The sequence below is a fragment of the Cupressus sempervirens genome, chromosome 11 (genome assembly GCF_028749045.1).
Source record: "Cupressus sempervirens isolate cs-2001-9-10 chromosome 11, ASM2874904v1, whole genome shotgun sequence".
NCBI classification, from domain to species: domain Eukaryota; kingdom Viridiplantae; phylum Streptophyta; class Pinopsida; order Cupressales; family Cupressaceae; genus Cupressus; species Cupressus sempervirens.
The window spans coordinates 741,074,105-741,094,519 of record NC_143128.1 but is presented as its reverse complement, the minus strand read 5'-3'; positions in this window follow the sequence as shown (position 1 = coordinate 741,094,519).

Sequence of the window (20,415 nt, the reverse complement as noted above, 5' to 3'; positions counted from 1 at the left end):
AAAGGAAAATGGTTATCTAATCCAAGAAGAATCACTATGATCAAACCATCTTTGTTAGTCATTCTTACCTATAAAATGTCTGTCTTACCCATCTAGTACTAAAAACAAATTAGAGTAAAAATGAAGAACTTATTTTGGCAAGGAACATAAAAAAAAAATGTGCTAATTAAATGGAAAAATATTTGTAAATCCTTAATTAAGGATGGTCTAGGAATTAAAAACTTAATTTGGCAAAATTTGGCTTTAGGAGTTGAACTGGTATGGAAAATTCTTGAAGAACCCAACAAGAAATGGGCTTCTATCCTTTTCAACAAATATATGATGAATGTTGAACCCCTGAATTTGTTAAGGGATGTATCATCCAAATGAATCTAGGATATGGAATTTTATTAAATCACGTATACCTATTATTGATGAGAAACTTACCTGGAACATAGGTAATGGTGACTTGACCCTATTCTAAGATGACTCTTGGGTTGATTTTGAATCTTTAAACTCTTTAGGATTAGACCATGGCATTAAAACCACTTCAATTAAATATGGAGGAAAGAATCTTAGTGACTAAATTATCAAGGATGATGAAAATCAACTTGTGGGTGGCAATGGAAAGACTTGGACAATATCCCACTTATGGTGAACTAGAATAATGCACTAATGGAAATTCTTTCTAAAAGAGAATTTCCTAGAAAGGCTAGAAAGATAGATGGATGGGCCAATTTAAAGGATGAGATGTATAAATTTAAAGAAGGATATAATCATATTTCAACTTCTCATGACTTAAACTCTCTCAACCTCCCCCTTAAGCTATATTGGGATAAGTTATGTTCTTTGAAAGTAGGTACCTTTTTATGGGAAGTTTTGCAAAGAAAATTCTTATGACATAATGGTTCAAGAAATTAGGTTACAAAGGTCCCTCAAGATGCTTTTTCTTCAAAAAAAATGAATAAGAATCAATTGATCACATTCTGCTCAACTACATGTATGTTAAGCATTGTTGGTTGTGTAAATCTAATGGCAAGACATATTGTCAATTAGTTCACAAACACTTAGTCAAAATGGGAAGTCAGTAGTGACTGAGCTACTAGACAACAATGTTAACCTAGTATGAATGAAGTTGTGTCAACTAAGTTGCAGTATCAACCGAGTTGACAATTCCCACTGAGCTATAGTGTCAACCAAGTTGACAATATCTACCGAGGTCTAGTGTGAACCAAGTCAATAGAGTATTCTTGTTCCAAGATGATAATCAAGTTGGCAAAGCAATGTGAACTAAGTCAATAGAGTATTCTTGTTCCAAGATGATAATCAAGCTGGTAGAGCAGTGTGAACCAAGTCAACAATATCTACTGAATAATCAGTATGAACTGAGCATCCAACATCAACTGAGTGCCAGAGTTAGCCAACATGATGTTAGTTTATGATGACTGATCAGGGAAGTACTGTACATACTTCATAAACTCTTTAGAAAAAAAATTTGGTACTATTCACTGATTCACCACTAAAGTTTGGGCTAGTATTTGCCAATTTATGGCCGACATGTTCTAACCCTAAAATGGAAAAAATACTTGTATAAAAGGGCTTAGGGTTAGGGATTGTTTTAGTGTGAGTGATGTGAAAATTGGTTCTTGCAGCAATATTGAGTTGTAAGGGATTATAGATTGTAATTAGGTTGTAATCACTGGATCATAGTAATATTGGACTTTTTGTTTGGTGGACATAGCCCAGGGATTGGGTGAACCATGTTAAATATTGGTGTCTTGTGTTCTTTTCTATGTGATCTATTATTTTTTATTATTGGTTGTATTTGCATGTAATTGTTATTTCTGCCTGAGGTTTAATCCTAACAAGTGGTGTTAGAGCCTAATTATTTTTTTAGTTACCCTTTGCAGGAAAGTCTCACGGTTGAGTGGGAGCAATCACAGATGAGGGTAAGCTAAAGGTGGAGAAGTTTAATGGGTAGAACTTTTAGTTATGGAAGATGCAAATGGAGGACTATCTTTATCAGAAGGATTTATGGAAGCCGTTGGAAGGAAAATCCAAGAAACAAGGAACTATGTTAGATGAGGAGTGGGAGATTTTAGACAGAAAGGCACTTGGAAGCATTTGATTATTCTTGGCACCATTAGTGACATTTAACATTACAAAAGTGAAGATGATAGAAGAGTTGATGGAAACCCTAGTGAAACTGTATGAAAAGCCCTCCGCTTCAAACAAAGTATTTCTTATGAAGCATCTATTTAATATGAAAATGATAGAAGGTGGATTTGTTGCAGATCATTTAAATGAGTTTAATACTATTACTAGTCAGTTATCTTCCGTGGGTATTAATTTTGATGAAGAAATTAGGGCTTTCTTGATTTTGTGTTCTTTGCCTAAAAGTTGGAATGGCTTGGTAATGGCTATGAGTAATTTTGTTTCTGGATCTAGTACCCTAAAATTTGATGATGTGATTAGTGTTATTTTGAGTGAGGAAACTCGTAGGAAATCCATAGGTGGATCTACATCAGGAAGTGCTTTGAACGCACAAAGTCGAGGCAAAATGACTGCGAGAGGAAGTAATTCTAGAAATCATGGGAAATCAAGAGGAAATTCAAAGGGGAGGAGGTCTGAATTGAGAGGACCAAACGACTTTTGGTACTATGGGAAACCAAGGCATAAAAAGAAAGATTGTTTGACTCGAAAGAAAAATGAATGAGATAAACCAGATGGAGACAAGGAGGCAAATGTGGTAAGTAAAAAATTTGAAGAGGATGCTTTGCTTATGTCTTTAGAAAGTGTTGATGATTCATGAGTTTTAGATTTTGGTGCTTCATTTCATGCTACACCTCATAGAGGTTATCTCATTGATAATGTCCAAGGGGATTTTGGACTTGTTTATTTGGGGGATAATGAACCCTGTTAGATTGTTGGAAAGGGAAAAGTTAAGATTAAGTTGCAGAATGGGAATCATTGGCTACTACATGAGGTAAGACATGTTCCAAGGTTGAGTAGGAATTTAATTTCAGCAAGGCAACTCGATGATGAGGGTTACATAGTTACTTTTAATGATAAAAATTGGGAGGTTTCAAAAGGTTCCCTTGTAGTAGCAAAAGGTGTTAAAGTAGGCACCTTATATCTTTGTATAGGTCATATTGTTCCTTCTACTTTAATTATTTTAGAGAAAAATGACTGTTCAGGAATAGTTGCTACAGTTGAGCAGGGAGAACAAATAACTGCTGTAAATTCTGATATGTTGTGGCACAACAAACTTGGGCACATGAGTGAGAAAGGTATGAAAGTACTTCATTCAAAGAATGTTTTACCAGGTCTGAAATGTGTTAATATGGATTCTGTGAAAGTTGTGTGTATGGAAAGCAAAAGAGAGTGAGTTTTGTGAAGACTGGGAAGGAAAATAAAAAGGAGAAATTAGAGCTTGTGCATACCGTTGTATGGGGACCAACTCAGGTATCTTTCCTTGATGGCTCTCATTATTATGTTACATTTATTGATGATGCAACTAGAAAAGTCTAGGTTTATTTCCTTAGACAAAAATCTAATGTATTTCAAACTTTTAAGAAATGGAAATGCTTGGTTGAAAATGAGATTGGAAAGAAACTAAAATGTCTCAGATCTAATAATGGTGGCAAGTATTGCAATCAAAAATTTGAAGATTATTGCTCCACTAATGGCATTCATAGACAAAAAACTATTCCAAGGACTCTACAGGAAAATGGAGTGGTTGAACGCATGAACAGGACTATAATGGAACATGCAATGAGCATGAGGTTGCATGTTGGGTTGCCCTTACACATGTGGGCTGAGGCTGTCAATACTATTTTATATTTAATTAATAGAGGTTACTCTAATCCTTTGGGTTGTCATATTCTAGAGGAAGCATGGACTGTAAGAAGGTGAGTTATTCCTTTCTCAAAACCTTCGGTTGTGAAGCATTTGCTCATATAGATTTTGAAAATAGGACCAAGCTGGAAGCTAAGTCAAAGAAATGTGTATTTTTTAGATATGGCATTAATGAATTTGGTTATAGACTTTGGGATTTTGAAAATCATAAAATTGTAAGAAGTGAGGATGTCATATTCAATGAGAAAGTGTTGTACAAATATTTGTTGCAACAACATGAGAAGAAAGAAGATTATTATGTAATGTTCGATGATACTCCAAAAGATGATGTTCTAGCCATTCCTCATGATGTGCAACAACCACAACAACAAATACCACACACACGGTCAGCAAAAGGAAAATTAGACCTCCAGAAAAATTTTCTCCCTCTTTGTATTCTATTTTACTAACAGATGTTAGTGAACCTGAATGTTATGATGAAGTTGTGTAGGTGGATACTAAGATTTAGTGAGAGTCTACAATGGAAAACAAAATGGACTCATTGTTGCAAAATGAGACATGAGATTTATGCAAGTTGCTTGCAAGTAAAAAGGCTTTACAAAATAAGTGGGTTTACAGGTTAAAAGAAGAGGATGGAGGTAAGAAAAGATCTAAAGCTAGGTTAGTTGTAAAAGGATTTGCACAAAAAAAGGGCATTGATTTTGATGAGATATTTTTTCCTATTGTTAAAATGACTTCTATCCGTACTATTTTAAGTATTGTGGCTACTGAAGATTTGCATTTGGAGCAATTTGATGTTAAAACAACCTTCCTTCATGGTGATTTGGATGAAGAGATATATGTGGCTCAACCATGGGGATTTGAGGTCAAAGGTAAGGAGAACTTAGTGTGCAGATTGAAGAAAAGTTTATATGGCTTGAAGTAAGCACCTCGGCAATGGTATCTGAAATTTGATAGTTTTATGCATAAGCATGGATATAGTAGGTGTCATTCAGATCATTGTATTTATTTTAAGAGGTTGGATGATGACAACTACATTATTTTATGTTTATATGTTGACGATATGCTTGTAGTTGGGTCTAACATGGATCATATTAAGGGGCTGAAATGCCAGTTAGCACATGCTTGTAGTGCCTACCCCTAGTTCGCATTTATGTTATCATTGTTGATCTCTTTTAGGCCAATTGTATGCTCGATTATTAGTAGTATTGTTTTGAGATTATCAGATATTGTTTTAAATTTAGTTGATTATACGATGAGATTATTTGGTACCCTATACTTTATGTATACATGATGATTATTTCAGTGTTTTCAATTATTGATGATGATTAGTTAGATGGATTATCATGTGTTTTCTTATGGATACTTACCCCATACTGCATGTGTATGGTGTGCATGTATGTTTTCTTTATGTATGGCATTTTTGATGTGGTTAAGGAAGGGAGTCGTAGTCACCTGCTAATTGGGATCTACATGATGCACCACTTACTACCATTGCATGTTTAGCTTAGAATATTGTGTTCGTACATGTGTGGATTTTATGCAAGTTGCAGTTACGAGGTATCAACTTCCCTGAATTGCCAGAATGAGCATACCCTATCGCATTATCTTAATGGCAAGAGAGGGGAGATAAATTCTTAAGTCCAAATCCTAAACCTTTAAGCCATTTGTCCTAGAAAATTAGGACAAGTATCTGAGTTGACTACTCTTAGAATGTGTCGAATGGCATTAATTCGTGATTATAACCCTTTAGTTTGATTTTGTATGTGTTTTGCTATGATCGGTTTTCATATTTTATTTTATGAGTCCTTGGTGAAATTTTCTATTAATTAAGTCTACTTAAAAAATTAAATTAATGATTTAATTTATTGGTAAATTATTATGATATTTTAATACTTAATTATGTTTAATTTGAAAATTAATTAAATAAAATGAACTAAATTTGAAGATAAAAGTTATAAGAATAATTTTAGAACGTGATAATATTTATGTAATTTAATAATAATATATTTAGGTTCATTTTTAAATAAGTCCTAATTATTATTATTATTTAAGTTAATAAATATTTTATCATTTAATATTCGAAAATAAATTAAGAAGTGAAAAAGAAATTAATTTATTAAAAGTTTCATGGTTGCATGATGTGTGCATGAGATTAAATTTAGTAAATTAATTTAAGAAGAAGTCAAGTAAAAGTTAAATAAAGTAATTTTAATAATTCAATAAATGTGCATGGGAAAGAAAAAGAAAAGACAAAGGAAGGATAAAGAAAAGTTAATTTAGAGTTGAAGTCTGGTGAGCAAGGAGTTCTCTTGAGTGAATGCAGAATTAGTGCCCCGATTTTAGGAGAGAACTCCATATCACAACTTGGGGGTTCATTTTCGAAGGACGACGAATTTTGGAGAAGGAAGGAATTTTCGGAAAGAAGGTTTTGAGAGGAGGAATTTTCTCTATAGTTTTCTTGGGCGTAGCGATTAGCATCAATGTCCAGGTAGGCGCTTGTGATTATTTGCTAAATTTATTACGCTCTTTCTTTCCTGTCTTCATCGTGTCTGTTGAATATTTTTCTAAAGAATTCTTGTGACGAATGTTTTTAGTAATATGCATTCCTAGTATGAATATTAAATCTTCTATTTATTGAGAAAATCAAACGATCTGTATAACCCTCTTTCAGTAGATTAAAGAAATGAGAAATTAATCAGGAAGGGTTTGAATTATAATGGAAATTTTCTTTATTATATATATATATATGTTGGTGGGTTCACTATATTTTCCCCACGAGGTTAATGTTGGACATTTGATATATATATATATATATATATATGAATTTGCGTCATTAAATTTTGGGATTTACAAAATAAAATAAAATAAATATATATAGTTTTTAAACAGAAAAAAATGTTTAATGAAAAACATTATATAAATAAATTTAAATAAATAAATTTAAATTTGATTGGGGGAGGGAATAACCTCGTACCCCCTTTACTCCTGCCCAGCGACCGAGTACCTATTGTTACAGGTACTGTAACAACAAAGGTACTCTGTAACGCAGGCCCTGAGGTAGCAGGGTACTATGTGTAGTGAACCGCAGGCTTTATTAAAAGCCGACGAGCTTTAAATGCTACAATATGATTTGTTTTTTATTATTATTAATTTTTATTAAAATTAATTTAATATAATGTTTAATTAATATTTAATTTTTAATTTTTAATATTATTTTATTAATAATATTCATTAACAATTTTATTTTTTAAATAATTAATTAAATGTTAATTATATAGTTATTAGTTTGATTAAATATAATTTTATTTATTTATTTAATAATGAAAATTAGATAATTAGGTGGAAATTATTTAATTTCGACTTTACTAAATTGCAATTATTTTTATTGAAATTCACTGAGGAATATTTTAAATGATCCTTTAAAAAATAAAATATATATATGATTATCCTTAGAATATTTTAGGTAATTGACTTACAATAGAATGGGGTAGTTCTATATTTTAATTGATTAAATGAATGAGTTAAACTATATGGTAAATGAAGAATCTTTTTACTTAAAAACATACATTGAAATGAAAATTGATACCCTATATTTAACTCAACCATGTGTTTTCAAGACAAACCAAAACATGAAACTTACACCTTGTTTTCTATGTGATGTCTATGTTTGGGATTTGGGGTTGACTAGATTGTTGACCAGTTCTAGGATGTCTACCAAAGGCTTGGGAGTTCTGTGAGAGTGATAGTATACTGACTCAACCTCGAGTACTTTTACTGAACCATGGTAATGTGTTGACATGCTCTATGATGAGTGTGATTATGTCTGTTGATTACTGGTTTTCACTATTAATGTGGGATAGCGAGATAAGTTTTATGATATATCTGACTTAACCATTTTGAGTCTTCGTTCAGTATTATTGTGATACTTTCTAGTTACTCATTGAGAATTGATGGGTATTGTGATTTATCTATGATGCTTTCTAGTCACTTTTATAGGATTGAGGTGTTTTACCATGTTTATTTGATTTGTGGTTCATGAGCTTAGGGTAGGTTATCTATATGTAATGTCGAGAAGTGGTTTGCCATGGGGGTTGGGGCCCTAAGTGGCTGCTCGGATAACCCATTGTAAGTTGTTTAATAAGTGAAAACACTACACTAAATGAGAGTAAAATGAATTTAATAAGAGTCTTTGCATGTTCTCGCCCATGTCTCAAGTGTTAGTACAAACTAGGATGGGAGTAGAGAGAAAGCTTGGTTGTGACCTTGCATCCGTAGTATGCCTTGTCAGTACAAGAGGATACTAGTGGCTGCATAGGGATCACTAGGGGGTCAGGGTCTTGAGAGACTGCTAGGGTAACTCTAGTGTGGTTCGTGCAATGACACTTGCCCACTTACATAGTAGGTTTCCTATGTGTCTTGTGTGCCTTTGGGTATAGATGTCGACCTATCTTGGAACCCTTGAGTTAGAATACTTTTAGGATTTCCTAGACTTAGAGAGTATTTTGATGTTTGGATTGATACCCTGTTTGGGACTTGAGACTATCTCCTCAGTGTGGTGGGAGTGGGCCATTTAGGTTCCGTGCAGTTAGGTGGTAGTGCTTTTTACTCTTACCATTGTGATCCATCCGTAGTCACCGTGGCTAGAGCATTCTTTTTTTGCATTTTCTTTCATTCTATCTATGTATCATTATGATGGATGTTTGTACCTTTTATGATGGATGGATATATCATGTATGGTGGATGAATTCATTTATTTTCTTGTACTTTGTATCATGGATTCGAGGAGGATGATGTATTTCTATTTCTACATATGTATATTCTTTTAGCCTTCCATACCTTGTGACATGTACAGTGGATGATTGAGCATTTCGAATTTCATTTGCCAAGGGGCATTTCGAACAAATGTATATTATTTAAATGGACATTGGACTTTTTAATTATTCTTTCATATGGATATGGTATTTGATGAATTTAGTATTAATTAAATTTAAATGTGATTCAATGTCATGGGATCCTTAAGGAATGTAACCTGTTATGTATGTTTTTAGTTGATTGTATGTTATTGGTTCCGCTACTATGTGTTTGATGTGTATGTTTTATCTTTCCTGTTCAAAAAAAATGTTAGCAAACTTAGTAAAACTTTGGGTTATTTCTTTTGAATCCCTTGGCGAGGCATTACATTTGGTATCAGAGCCTGAGTTTCTACATTGGGAGCTCTGGGTCTATTGGAATGCCACTAGTGTTAACTAGTTGAACAAAAATGAAAAACTTAAAACTGTTATGTATATCCTTTTCAAACTGAAACTTGAACTAGTTGAACTGAAACAGAACTTAAACTTTTAGTTGTATATTTTTCATACTTCAACACTTAGGCTTCAAAACTGAAATTATACTTAAACCTAAATATAGGCAAACTGAAAATTGAAACTTATTCTATTTTCAAAACCGTCTTTTATATACATCTTATAGTAGTATGTTTTATGGTTGTTTTAGTATCTTGCATCTTGGATATTATTGTAGGATGGTATCTAGGATGAGATCTTCTTTTAGAGGTCATATCCTTGGTTGTGGTAGAGGCCATGGATGAGGCAGAGCTATCAGTATACATGATTCTATCTACGAAGGCCATGTTTAGGAAGGGAATAGGGAAAAGCATGTCAGTGAGCATCAGGAAGATAACCTTAGAGAGCAACAAGTCGAGTTTGAGGAGATTGACCTGAGGCAAACGATGAAAATCATCATTGATCACCTACCTCTAGTTCATGATTAGGATAGAGCACATCGGATAGGACTTGAGCATAGACCTAGGTTTAGGAGCTATCGTAAATATCACAACACACAGCGTAATAAGTGCAACCAGTTTAACCAACCATCTTAGAGTATTCCTTTTTTCTAGTGGGGGTAGTGTTTAGCAGTCTAGTGCACCTAGTGGAGTTTTTATGGAGAGTGTTTCTCATGTGGACAATGTGGACACAAGTCGTCCCATTGCCCTAAATGGAAATCACAATTCTCAGGCTAGAGACCTACAGTTGGAGACATGGGTAGATCCCAGAGAGTGTTCTCAATGGAGTCATATCCTCCTATATGGGGAAAGGGTCCAATGGGACCCACATAGTGAGTTCTTTAGTTTTACCATTCTTGTAGGCTTCTAGGAGTAAGCCTAAGTCTAGGGGGGTGGATGTAGTGACTGCCCCTAGTTCACATTTCTGTTATCATTGCCGAATTCTTTTAGGCTAGTTGTATGCTCGATTATTAGCAGTATTGTTTTGAGATTATCAGATATTGTTTTACATTTAGTTGATTATACGATGAGAATATTTGGTACCATATACTTTATGTATGCATGATGATTATTGCAGTGTTTTCAGTTATTGATGATGATTAGTTAGATGGATTATCATATGTTTTTTCTTATGGATACTTACCCCATACTGCATGTGTATGGTGTGCATGTATGTTTTCTTTATGTATGGCATTTCTGATGTGGTTAAGGAAGGGAGTCGTAGTCACCTGCTAGTCGGGATCTACACAATGCACCACTTCCTGCCATTGCCTATTTAGCTTAGAATATTGTGTTCGTACATGTGTGGATTTTATGTAGGTTGCAGGTATTGGGTATTGACTTCCCTAAATTGCCAGGATAAGCGTACCCTATCACATTATCTCAATGGTAAGAGAGGGAAGATAACTTCTTAAGTCCAAATCCTAAACCTTTAAGCCATTTGTCCTAGAAAATTAGGACAAGTATCTGAGTTGACTACCCTCTGAATACGTTGAATGACATTCATTCGTGATTATAACCCTTTAGTTTGATTTTGTATGTGTTTTTCTATGATGGGTTTTCATATTTTATTTTATGAGTCCTTGGTGAAATTTTCTATTAATTAAGTCTAATTAAAAGATTAAATTAATGATTTAATTTATTGGAAAATTATTATAATATTGTTATTAATTAAATAAAAAGAATTAAATTTGAAGATAAAAGTTATAAGAATAATTTTAGAACATGATAATATTTATGTAATTTAATAATAATATATTTAGAGTTCATTTTTAAATAAATGCTAAATACTATTATTATTTAAGTTAATAAATATTTTATCATTTAATGTTTGAAACTAAATTAAGAAATGAAAAAGAAATTAATTTATTTAAAGTTTCATGGTTGCATGATGTGTGCATGAGATTAAATTTAATAAATTAATTAAAAGAGAAGTCAGGTAAAAATTAAATGAAGTAATTTTAATAATTCAATAAACATGCATGGGAAAGAAAAAGAAAGGACAAAGGAAAGATAAAGAAAAGTTGATTGAGAGTTGAAGTCTGGTGAGCAAGGAGTTCTCTCGGGTGAATGCACAATTAGTGCCTCAATTTTAGGAGAGAACTCCATATCACAACTTGGGGGTTCACTTTCGAAGGACGATGAATTTTGGAGAAGGAGGGAATTTTCGGAAAGGAAAAGGTTCAGAGAGGAGGAATTTTCTCTATAGTTTTTTTGGGAATAGCGATTAGCATCAATGTCCAGGTAGGCGGTTGTGATTATTCGCTAAATTTATTACGCTCTTTCTTTCTTGTATTCATCGTGTCTGTTGAATGTTTTTCTAAAGAATTCTTGTGACAAATGTTTTCAGTAATATGCATTCCTAGTATGAATATTAAATATTTTGTTTATTGGAAAAAATCAAAAGATTTGTATAACCCTCTTTCAATAGATTAAAGAAATGAGAAATTAATCAGGAAGGGTTTGAATTATAATGGAAATTTTCTTTATTATATATATATATATATATATATATATATATATATATATATATAAGTGGGTTCACTGTATTTTCACCACCAGGCTAATACAAGGCATTTGATAATATATATATATATATATATATATATATATATATATATATGAATTTTTGTCATTAAATTAAATTAATTTTTTTTTAAAATAGAATTTTTTTTTAATGAAAACGTTATATAAAAAAATATTTTTAAAAAATTAAATTTGATTTGGGGAGGGAATAACCACGTTACCCCTTACTCCCACCCAGCGGCTAAGTACATGTTGTCGTAGGTACTGCGACGACGATGGTACTCTGTACCGTTGTTGTCGTAGGCCCTACAATAGCAGGGTACTATGTGTAGTGAGCTGTAGGCTTTACTAAAAACTGACAGGCTTTAAATGCTACAAAATGATTTTTTTATTTTTTATTATTAATTTTTATTAAAATTAAATTTATATAATGTTTATTAATATTTAATTTTTAATTTTTAATGTTATTTTATTAATAATATTTATTAACAATTTTTCTTTTTAATAATTAATTAAATGTTAATTATATAATTATTAGTTTGATTTAATATAATATAATATATTTATTTAATGAAAATTAGATAATTAAGTGGAAATTATTTAATTCCGACTTTACTAAATTGCAATTATTTTTATTGAAATTCAATGAGGAATATTTTAAATGAACATTATATATATATATATATATATATATATATATATATATATATATATATATATATATATATATATATATATATATATATATATGATTATCCTTAGAATATTTTAGGTAGTTGACTTATAATATAATGGGTTAATTTTATATTTTAATTGATTAAATGAATGAGTTAAACTATAGGGTAAACGAAGAATCTTTTTACTTAAAACATACACTAAAATGAAAACTGAAACCCTACATTTAATGCAACCATGTATTTTCAAGACAAACCAAAACATGAAATTTACACCTTATTTTCTGTGTGATGTCTATGTTTGGGGTTTGGGGTTGACTAGATTGTTGACCAGCTCTAGGACATCTACCAGAGGCTTGGGAGATCTGTGAGTGTGATAGTATGTTGACTTGACCTTGATTACTTTTACTGAACCATGGTAATGTGTTGATATGCTCTATGATGAGTGTGATTATATTTTTTGATTACTGGTTTTCATTGTTAATGTGGGATAGCAAGATAAGTGTTATGATATATTTGACTTAACCATTTTGAGTCTTCGATCAGTATTATTGTGATACTTTCTAGTTGCTCATTGAGAATTGATGGGTATTGCAATTTATCTATGATGCTTTCCAGTCACTTGTATAGGACTGAGGTGTTTTATTATGTTTCTTTGATTTGTGGTTTCATGAGCTTAGGGTAGGTTATCTATATGTAATGTCGAGAAGTGGCTTACAATGGGGGATAGGGCCCTAAGTGGCTGCCAGGGTAACCCATTGTAAGTTGTGTAATAAGTGAAAACACTACACTAAATGAGAATAAAATGAACCTAATAAGATTTTTCATATGTTCTTGCCCATGCCTCGAGTGCTAGTATAGACTAGGATGGGAGTAGAGAGAATGCTCTGTTGTGACCTTGCATTCGTAGTATGCCTTGTCAATACGAGAGGATACTAGTGGCCGCATAGGGATCACTAGGGGGTCGGGGTCCCGAGAGACTGTTAGGGTAATTCTAGTGTGATTTGTGCGATGACACTTGCCTGCTTACATAGTAGGTTTCCTACGTGTCTTGTGTGCCTCTAGGTATAGATGTGGACCTATCTTGGAACCCTTGAGTTAGAATACTTATAGGATTTCCTAGACTTAGAGAGTATTTTAATGTTTGGATTGATACACTATTTGGGACATGAGACTATCTCCTCAGGACGATGGGAGTGGGCCTTTTAGGTTCCATGCAGTCAAATGGTAGTGCTTTTTATTCTTAGCATTGAGATCCATTCATAGTCACCATGGCTGGAGCATTCTTTGTCTGCATTTTCTTTCATTCTATCTATGTATCATTATGATGGATGGTTATATTTTATGATGGATGTTGGTACCTTTTATGTGGATGGATATATCATGTATGGTGTATGACTTCATTTATTTTCTTGTACTTTGTATCATGGATTCGAGGAGGATGATGTATTTCTATTTCTACATATGTATACTCTTTTAGCCTTTCATACCCTATGACATGTATAGTGGATGATTGAGCATTCTAAATCTCATTTGCCAAGGGGCATTTAGAACAAATGTATATTATTTAAATGGACATTGGAATTTTTAATTATTCTTCCATATGGATGTCGTATTTGATGGATTTAGTATTAATTAAATTTAAATGTGATTCAACATCATGGGATCCTTAAGGAATGTAACCTGTTATGTATGTTTTTAGTTGATTATATGTTATTTCTTTCGCTACTATGTATTTGATGTGTATGTTTTATCTTTCTTGTTCAAAAAAAAAATGTTGGTAAACTTAGTAAAACTTTAGGTTATTTCTTTTGGATCCCTTGGCAAGGCATTATAATGCCATTCATCTTGCAAAGAATTCAGCTTTGCATTCAAAGACTAAACACATATAGTTGTGGTACCATTTCATTTGATCAGTTTTGGATGATGGACAGTTAAAGCTAGATAAGATGCATATAGATGACAATCCAGTAGATATGTTTACAAAGGTCATGACAAGGGAGAAGTTGAATTCTTCTTCACCTTCAATTGGTCTTCTAGACTAAACAGGAATAAAAGAACAAAAAAGTTCATGGTGGTTTGATCTAGTGGGAGCCCCATGTGGTAGCAATATTGCTACAAGATTAGTCTCCAAGTGGGAGATTGTTGTCTAGTGTGGAGTTCGATCAGTCCCCAAGTGGGAGATTGTTGTCTAGTGTAGAGTTCGATCAGTCCCCAAGTTGGAGATTGTTAGTTTGTGGTGACTAATTAGGGAAGTACTATACATAATTCATAAATTCTTTGGAAAAAATTTTTGGTACTATTTGTCAATTTGCCACTGAAGTTTGGGCTAGTATTTGCCAATTTATGGCTGACATGTTGTAACCCTAAAGCGACAAAAATACTTGCATAAAAGGGTTTAGGGTTAGGGATTATTTTAGTGTGAGTGATGCAAAAATTGTTTCTTGTAGTAGTATTGAGTTGTAAGGGATTACAGATTGTAATCAAGTTGTAATCACTAGATCATAATAATATTGGACTTGCTATTTGGTGGACGTAGCCCAGGGATTGGGTGAACCATGTTAAATCTTGGTGTCTTGTGTTCTTTTTTGTATGATCTACTATTTTTTGTTATTGGTTATATTTACATGTAATTGTTATTTTTGTCTGAGGTTTAATCCTAACAGGTGACATTGTTTCCCAAGTGTCTTCAGTATCACCCGAGTAAGCCATTGGACTTGTGTTACAACATTGAGTTAACTTGGTAATTATTTTTGGAACTATTTATATTCTAGTCAGTCTATGATGATATTATTTGGATGGATATAAGTATGAGTTGTTTTTTTTATCCAAAGGAGAAAAATATATGTGATGAACTAAGAGTTGAACAACATTGTCTATACACAAATATGGAAAAGCATAATATTTAGAAGGCTACAAGAAATACAAGGAAAGGTAGAGACTCATCTATCATAGTCAAGTGATCAGTTTACTTCAAAGAATCTTCATCAACAATCAGAGTTCCATATCAGAGATCAACCCATTGATTCATCCTAACATGTGCATCAGTCCCAAATCCTTTAACAGGCTGGACCTAACAATTATGTGTAGAAACTTCTAATAGAGTACATACTTAATTGGATTGTATAAATCCTTTCATAAGGTGGACCTAACACTCCTTATTACTCTTTACTGAGTAGATCACCAGAAGTGATTAATTTTAAGCCTTAACAAGCCAAATTTATTACTTTATTACTGTAGTAGTGAACCATTGCGGGTGTCATCCCCACCCTAGTTTTACCTTCTATTTGGAAGGTTTCTAGGTTACCAAATATTGTGTCATGGTTTTGTTACTTTCTTGCTTTATGTTTCATGCATACAAGTAGATTAAGAACATAACAAAGTGGATTAAGTGATTGAAGTTTAAGTGGTTCCTAATTCACACCCCCCACCTCCTCTCTCAGTCGCCTAGCTTGCATTACATTTCCAACAGGTTGGACATATGTCTAAAGTTAACTAGTCGATTTCCCACCATTGTAACTTAGTAGACATTTTCAACCAATGGTCCACTGAGGTTCATAAAGGGTTGTATCACAAGAATTGGACCCTCTCACCTTCTACTATTTTCTAGGAACTTTGGAGGGAACAAAATCGAAGGATTTTTCAAGATAAGGACATGTCAACTCAAGCACTTGGAAATAAAATTGAAGCTAGTATTGTATAAACACTTAACAATAGAATTAGTCATCTAATTCATTTAGAATCTATTTTCTCTTTTATGGATGGATTCATTTGAAAAAAAAAAATTGGCTTAATTATTCCACATCAATTTGGAAAAGGTGGTTCCAAAAGTAAGGAAGATTGGGAAAAATGCAAATGGAAACCCCCCAAGATAGGTTGGTATAAACTCAATTTTGATAGTATGTCTAGGGGAAATTTAGGTATGACAAGTATAGGTTGTTTAATCGGTAATTGGGAAAGTAAGGTAGTAGGTAAGATAGAAAAGACTACAAATACATCCTCTAATAATATAACAAAACTAATGGCTCTCACTTAGGGTCTTAAGTTAAGTAGGATTTTTGGTATAGAATCTTTAGAAATAGAAGGAGATTCCCAAATAGTCATTAATGCATTAAGAACTGGTAAGACACCTAATTGGAAACTTCAATGCTTTCTTGAACAATGTTAGAGTAAAGAGTTAATTTAATTTATTAAATGATGCGAGAACATCTTACATCACAAAAAGGGGGTGTGATCAAAATTATAAATTAAAAAAGAAAAATTGTAGAGGAGAGAGAAAGTGATGAAAATATAAAGAAAAATAGTAATATTAAAAAAAGAGAAAAGAGGAATTTCTATTTTCAAGGTGCATAGGTGGCTTAAATAGAAAAATAGTTGTTATTCCATTTATCCAAGTGTGTAGGTGGCATCTTAGAAGTTTGTGGAAAGTTCCTTAAATCATGTAATTAATATTTGTTGTGATCCACAAAAGAAATTTAATTTTCTAATTGGGCCACATGTTGGTGCTGAGTTGTATTTGGGTAGGAATTTAATATTTGTTTTAAGGTAGTTGTATTTACCCTTAATCCCACATTGGTTGTGTTTGTGATGTCTTGGGTTGGAAGTGCCTATTTAAGCAAGGTTTATGATCATTTGTAATCAAGCTCTTCAAGTGAAAGCTCTTCAATTATAAGCTCTTTAAGGGTAAAGCTCTTTAGATATAAGCTCTTGAAGTATAAGCACTTTGTGAAGCATTTTGTCTTCTCTTTGTCTCCATATTATTGTGTTTTTGGTTGTGAGTTGGTAAGGGTAGTGTGGCCCTTCGTCAAATAGTATCAAAGCATACCTTCACTAGTGGTATTAGAGTGTACCTTCATCAATGGTATCAAAGTGTACCTTTGTCAATGGTAGTAGAGCATATCTTCATCATCAGTGGTAAAAGAGTGGGAGTTCCTGAGCATGTGGATAGATCATCGAATGTGAGGCAGTTTGCACTAGGACCTTGAGTTGGGTAAAGTTTGTCAAGGATTTCTTGAGTGTGTAGACAGATTGTCAATTGTGAGGTAGTTTGCATGAGGATTGTGATTACAGCTAATTTTGTAGATAGATTGTCAATTGTGAGGCAGTTTGCACGAGGTTCTTGTGTTGCAAGAAGTTTGTCTTATGAAGACTTGATCATGGAGAAGAGAAAGAAGAAGATGACTTTTGTAATTGGATGGATTATGAGGATTCCTAGACTTGAGAAAATTAGAGCAAGAAATCAAGAGGCATTCCAAGTTGCATTCTTTGATTTATGGAAGCAAGTGAATGAAGTAGAAGCTAAGTTGCAGAAGAGAAGAGTGTGCCACTCGAAAAAAGATGTTGATAATTCTTTTGATGTTGGAAAGAAAGAAGATCTAGTGGAGTATCACCCATGCAATACAAAAGAAGAGCGAGAGGATGAAGATGAAAATATTTGTGAACCTAAAGCTGAAGAAGATGAAAGAGAAGATGACAAGCATGAAGATGAAAAGATTTGTGAGCATGAAGATGACAAGCATGAAAGAGAAGATGATGAGCATGAAGATGAAGATGAATATGTTGAATTTGAGATGAATTTGAAAGATAATGATGATGGTTTGCATGATGATCTTGTTAGTGATTTGTGGTATGCAAAGCAAGTTTGGTATGGAGTTGTTGAGTTTATTATAGATGTATTTAATTCATTAAGATTGGAGAAGGGTGAGATTTATACTTGGATAGACTTCATTGCAAAGGAGTATTTTCAGCAGCAAACACTTGTTCCAGCTAGGTGTTGGAAAAGAAGAAAGAAGGAAATATATTGGCAGCGATACTTGTTCCAACTAAGTGTTGGAAGAGAAGGAAAAAAATGTCATTCTTAGTTGCTTCATTTTGTGAATTCATATCCACAAATTTTTTTCTACCATGGGTGTCTAATGTAGGAGCATCTTGCATCACAAAAAGGGGGTGTGATCAAAATTATAAAAAAATTTAAAAAATTATGGAGGAGAGAGAAAGTGACAAAAATAGAAAGAAAAATCATTTAAAAAAGGAGAAAAGAGGAATTTCTATTTTCAAGGTGCATAGGTGGCATAAATAGAAAATTGGTTGCTATTCCATTTATCAAAGTGTGCAGGTGGCATCTTAGAAATTTTTCGAAAGTTTCTTAAATCATGTATTTAATATTTGTTGTGATCCACAAAAGAAATGTAATTTTCTAATTGGGCCACATGGTGGTGCTTAGTTGTATTTGGGTGAGAATTTAATATTTGTTTCAAGGTAGTTGTATTTATCTTTAACCCCACATTGGTTGTGTTTGCGATGTCTTGGGTTGGGAGTGCCTATTTAAGCAAGGCTTATGATCATTTGTAATCAAGCTCTTCAAGTGTAAGCTCTTGTAGTGAAGCTCTTAAAGTATAAGCTCTTAAAGTGTAAAGCTCTTCAAATATAAGTTCTTGAAGTATAAGCTCTTGAAGTATAAGCGTTTTGTGAAGCATTTTGTCTTGTCTTTGTCTACATACTATTGTTTTTTTGGTTGTGAGTTGGTAAGGGTTGTGTGGCCCTTCATCAAATGGTATTAGAGCATACCTTCATTAGTGGTATTAGAGTGTACCTTCATTAGTGGTATCAAAGCATACCTTTGTTAGTGGTCGCAAAGCATACCTTCGTCATCCTAAGGTATAGGTTGTTGAATCAGTAATTAGGAAAAAAAGGTAGTAGCTAAGCTAGAAAAGCCTATAAATAAATCCTCTAATAATATAACAAAAATATTCACTCTCACTTAGGATCTTAAGTTAAGTAGGATTCTTGGTATAGAATCTTTAGAAATAGAAGGAGACTCCCAAATATTCATTAATGCATTAGGAACTGGTAAGACACCTAATTGGAACTTCAATACTTTCTTGAACAATATTTAGATTTTAGAGTAAAGAGTTAATTTAATTTATTAAATTACCTTTACTCCCTTCTTAAGATTTCACTTTATGCATTTTGCATTCCCATTTAATAATTAATTAGTAATTATTAAATGTCATTTACTTCTTAGGGTTTCCCTTTTAGGTTTTCGATCACCTTCTATAAGTATTGATCGTTTGTAATTATCTCACATTCTTTTTCATTTTGATAATATAGTTTGCATATTTTTAGAGCAAAACCCTTGCCTCTTCTTTTCTTTTTCTTCTTTATGACAGGTTCTTGCATGCAAGTATTCTTCAAGCTTTGTGGATTTGTATTACGCAATTCCTTCATGGTATCAAAGTCAAAATTGGTGTAGCTTGTTCAATATTTGGAGAAAATGAAGAATGAGGGTTTGACAAAACAAATCTGGCATTTTTCAAGTATTTTCTATGAAAATAGGGGGGTCTCTAATTTTTGGAGTACTTTAAGGTTAAACAGATCTCACGGTTCAATTTAGAAGGTGTCAAAACCTCCATTTTCATATAAAGTTTGTCAATTTTGGACAACGTTGACCTGGGAGGCCAAAAAAAAATCATACTAGGGTCGTACAACCTCTGGCATTCAAAATGAGATGAGAATCACAACAACAACAACAAAAAAGTGCATTTTTGGCCTTTTTGGCCCACAAATAGTTTTTAAAAACTGCAAGAGGTTATCAAAATCGCTAGCGATTCCAACAACTGCTACAGTGATCGCAAATGGTCATCTTGAACACAAGGGACATCCCAACTGCTGCAACCTTCTGACCATTTTCCACCCAATCTCAGTCATGGCTCCACCAAGCCACCACCTCTACTCAGCTCTGGGACCACCACCACCTCTCCTCTATCCGAGTGTTAATGTTGAGTCACCTCTACTCCTCCCAACCTAGACCGCGATCACGTTGGGGCCGAGGGTCAAATTTGAAGCCCCTATTCAAATTTTTTGAGGGTTTTTTAATTTTATTTTTATTATTCTAGAGGCCCTATCAATTTTTTGGTGATAACTTGGGCATATTGGGGGTCTTTTTTTTATCTAAAAGAAGTGCCAAAAAGTTGATTCAGAGATGGAGACAATGGTGTATGCATTTTTTGGAATTTTTTCTAGTTTGGTGTTTTTGGGCTTGAAGTCTGATGATGTCTTCAATCTTCTAGGGGCATAACTTGTTTTTTATAGCTC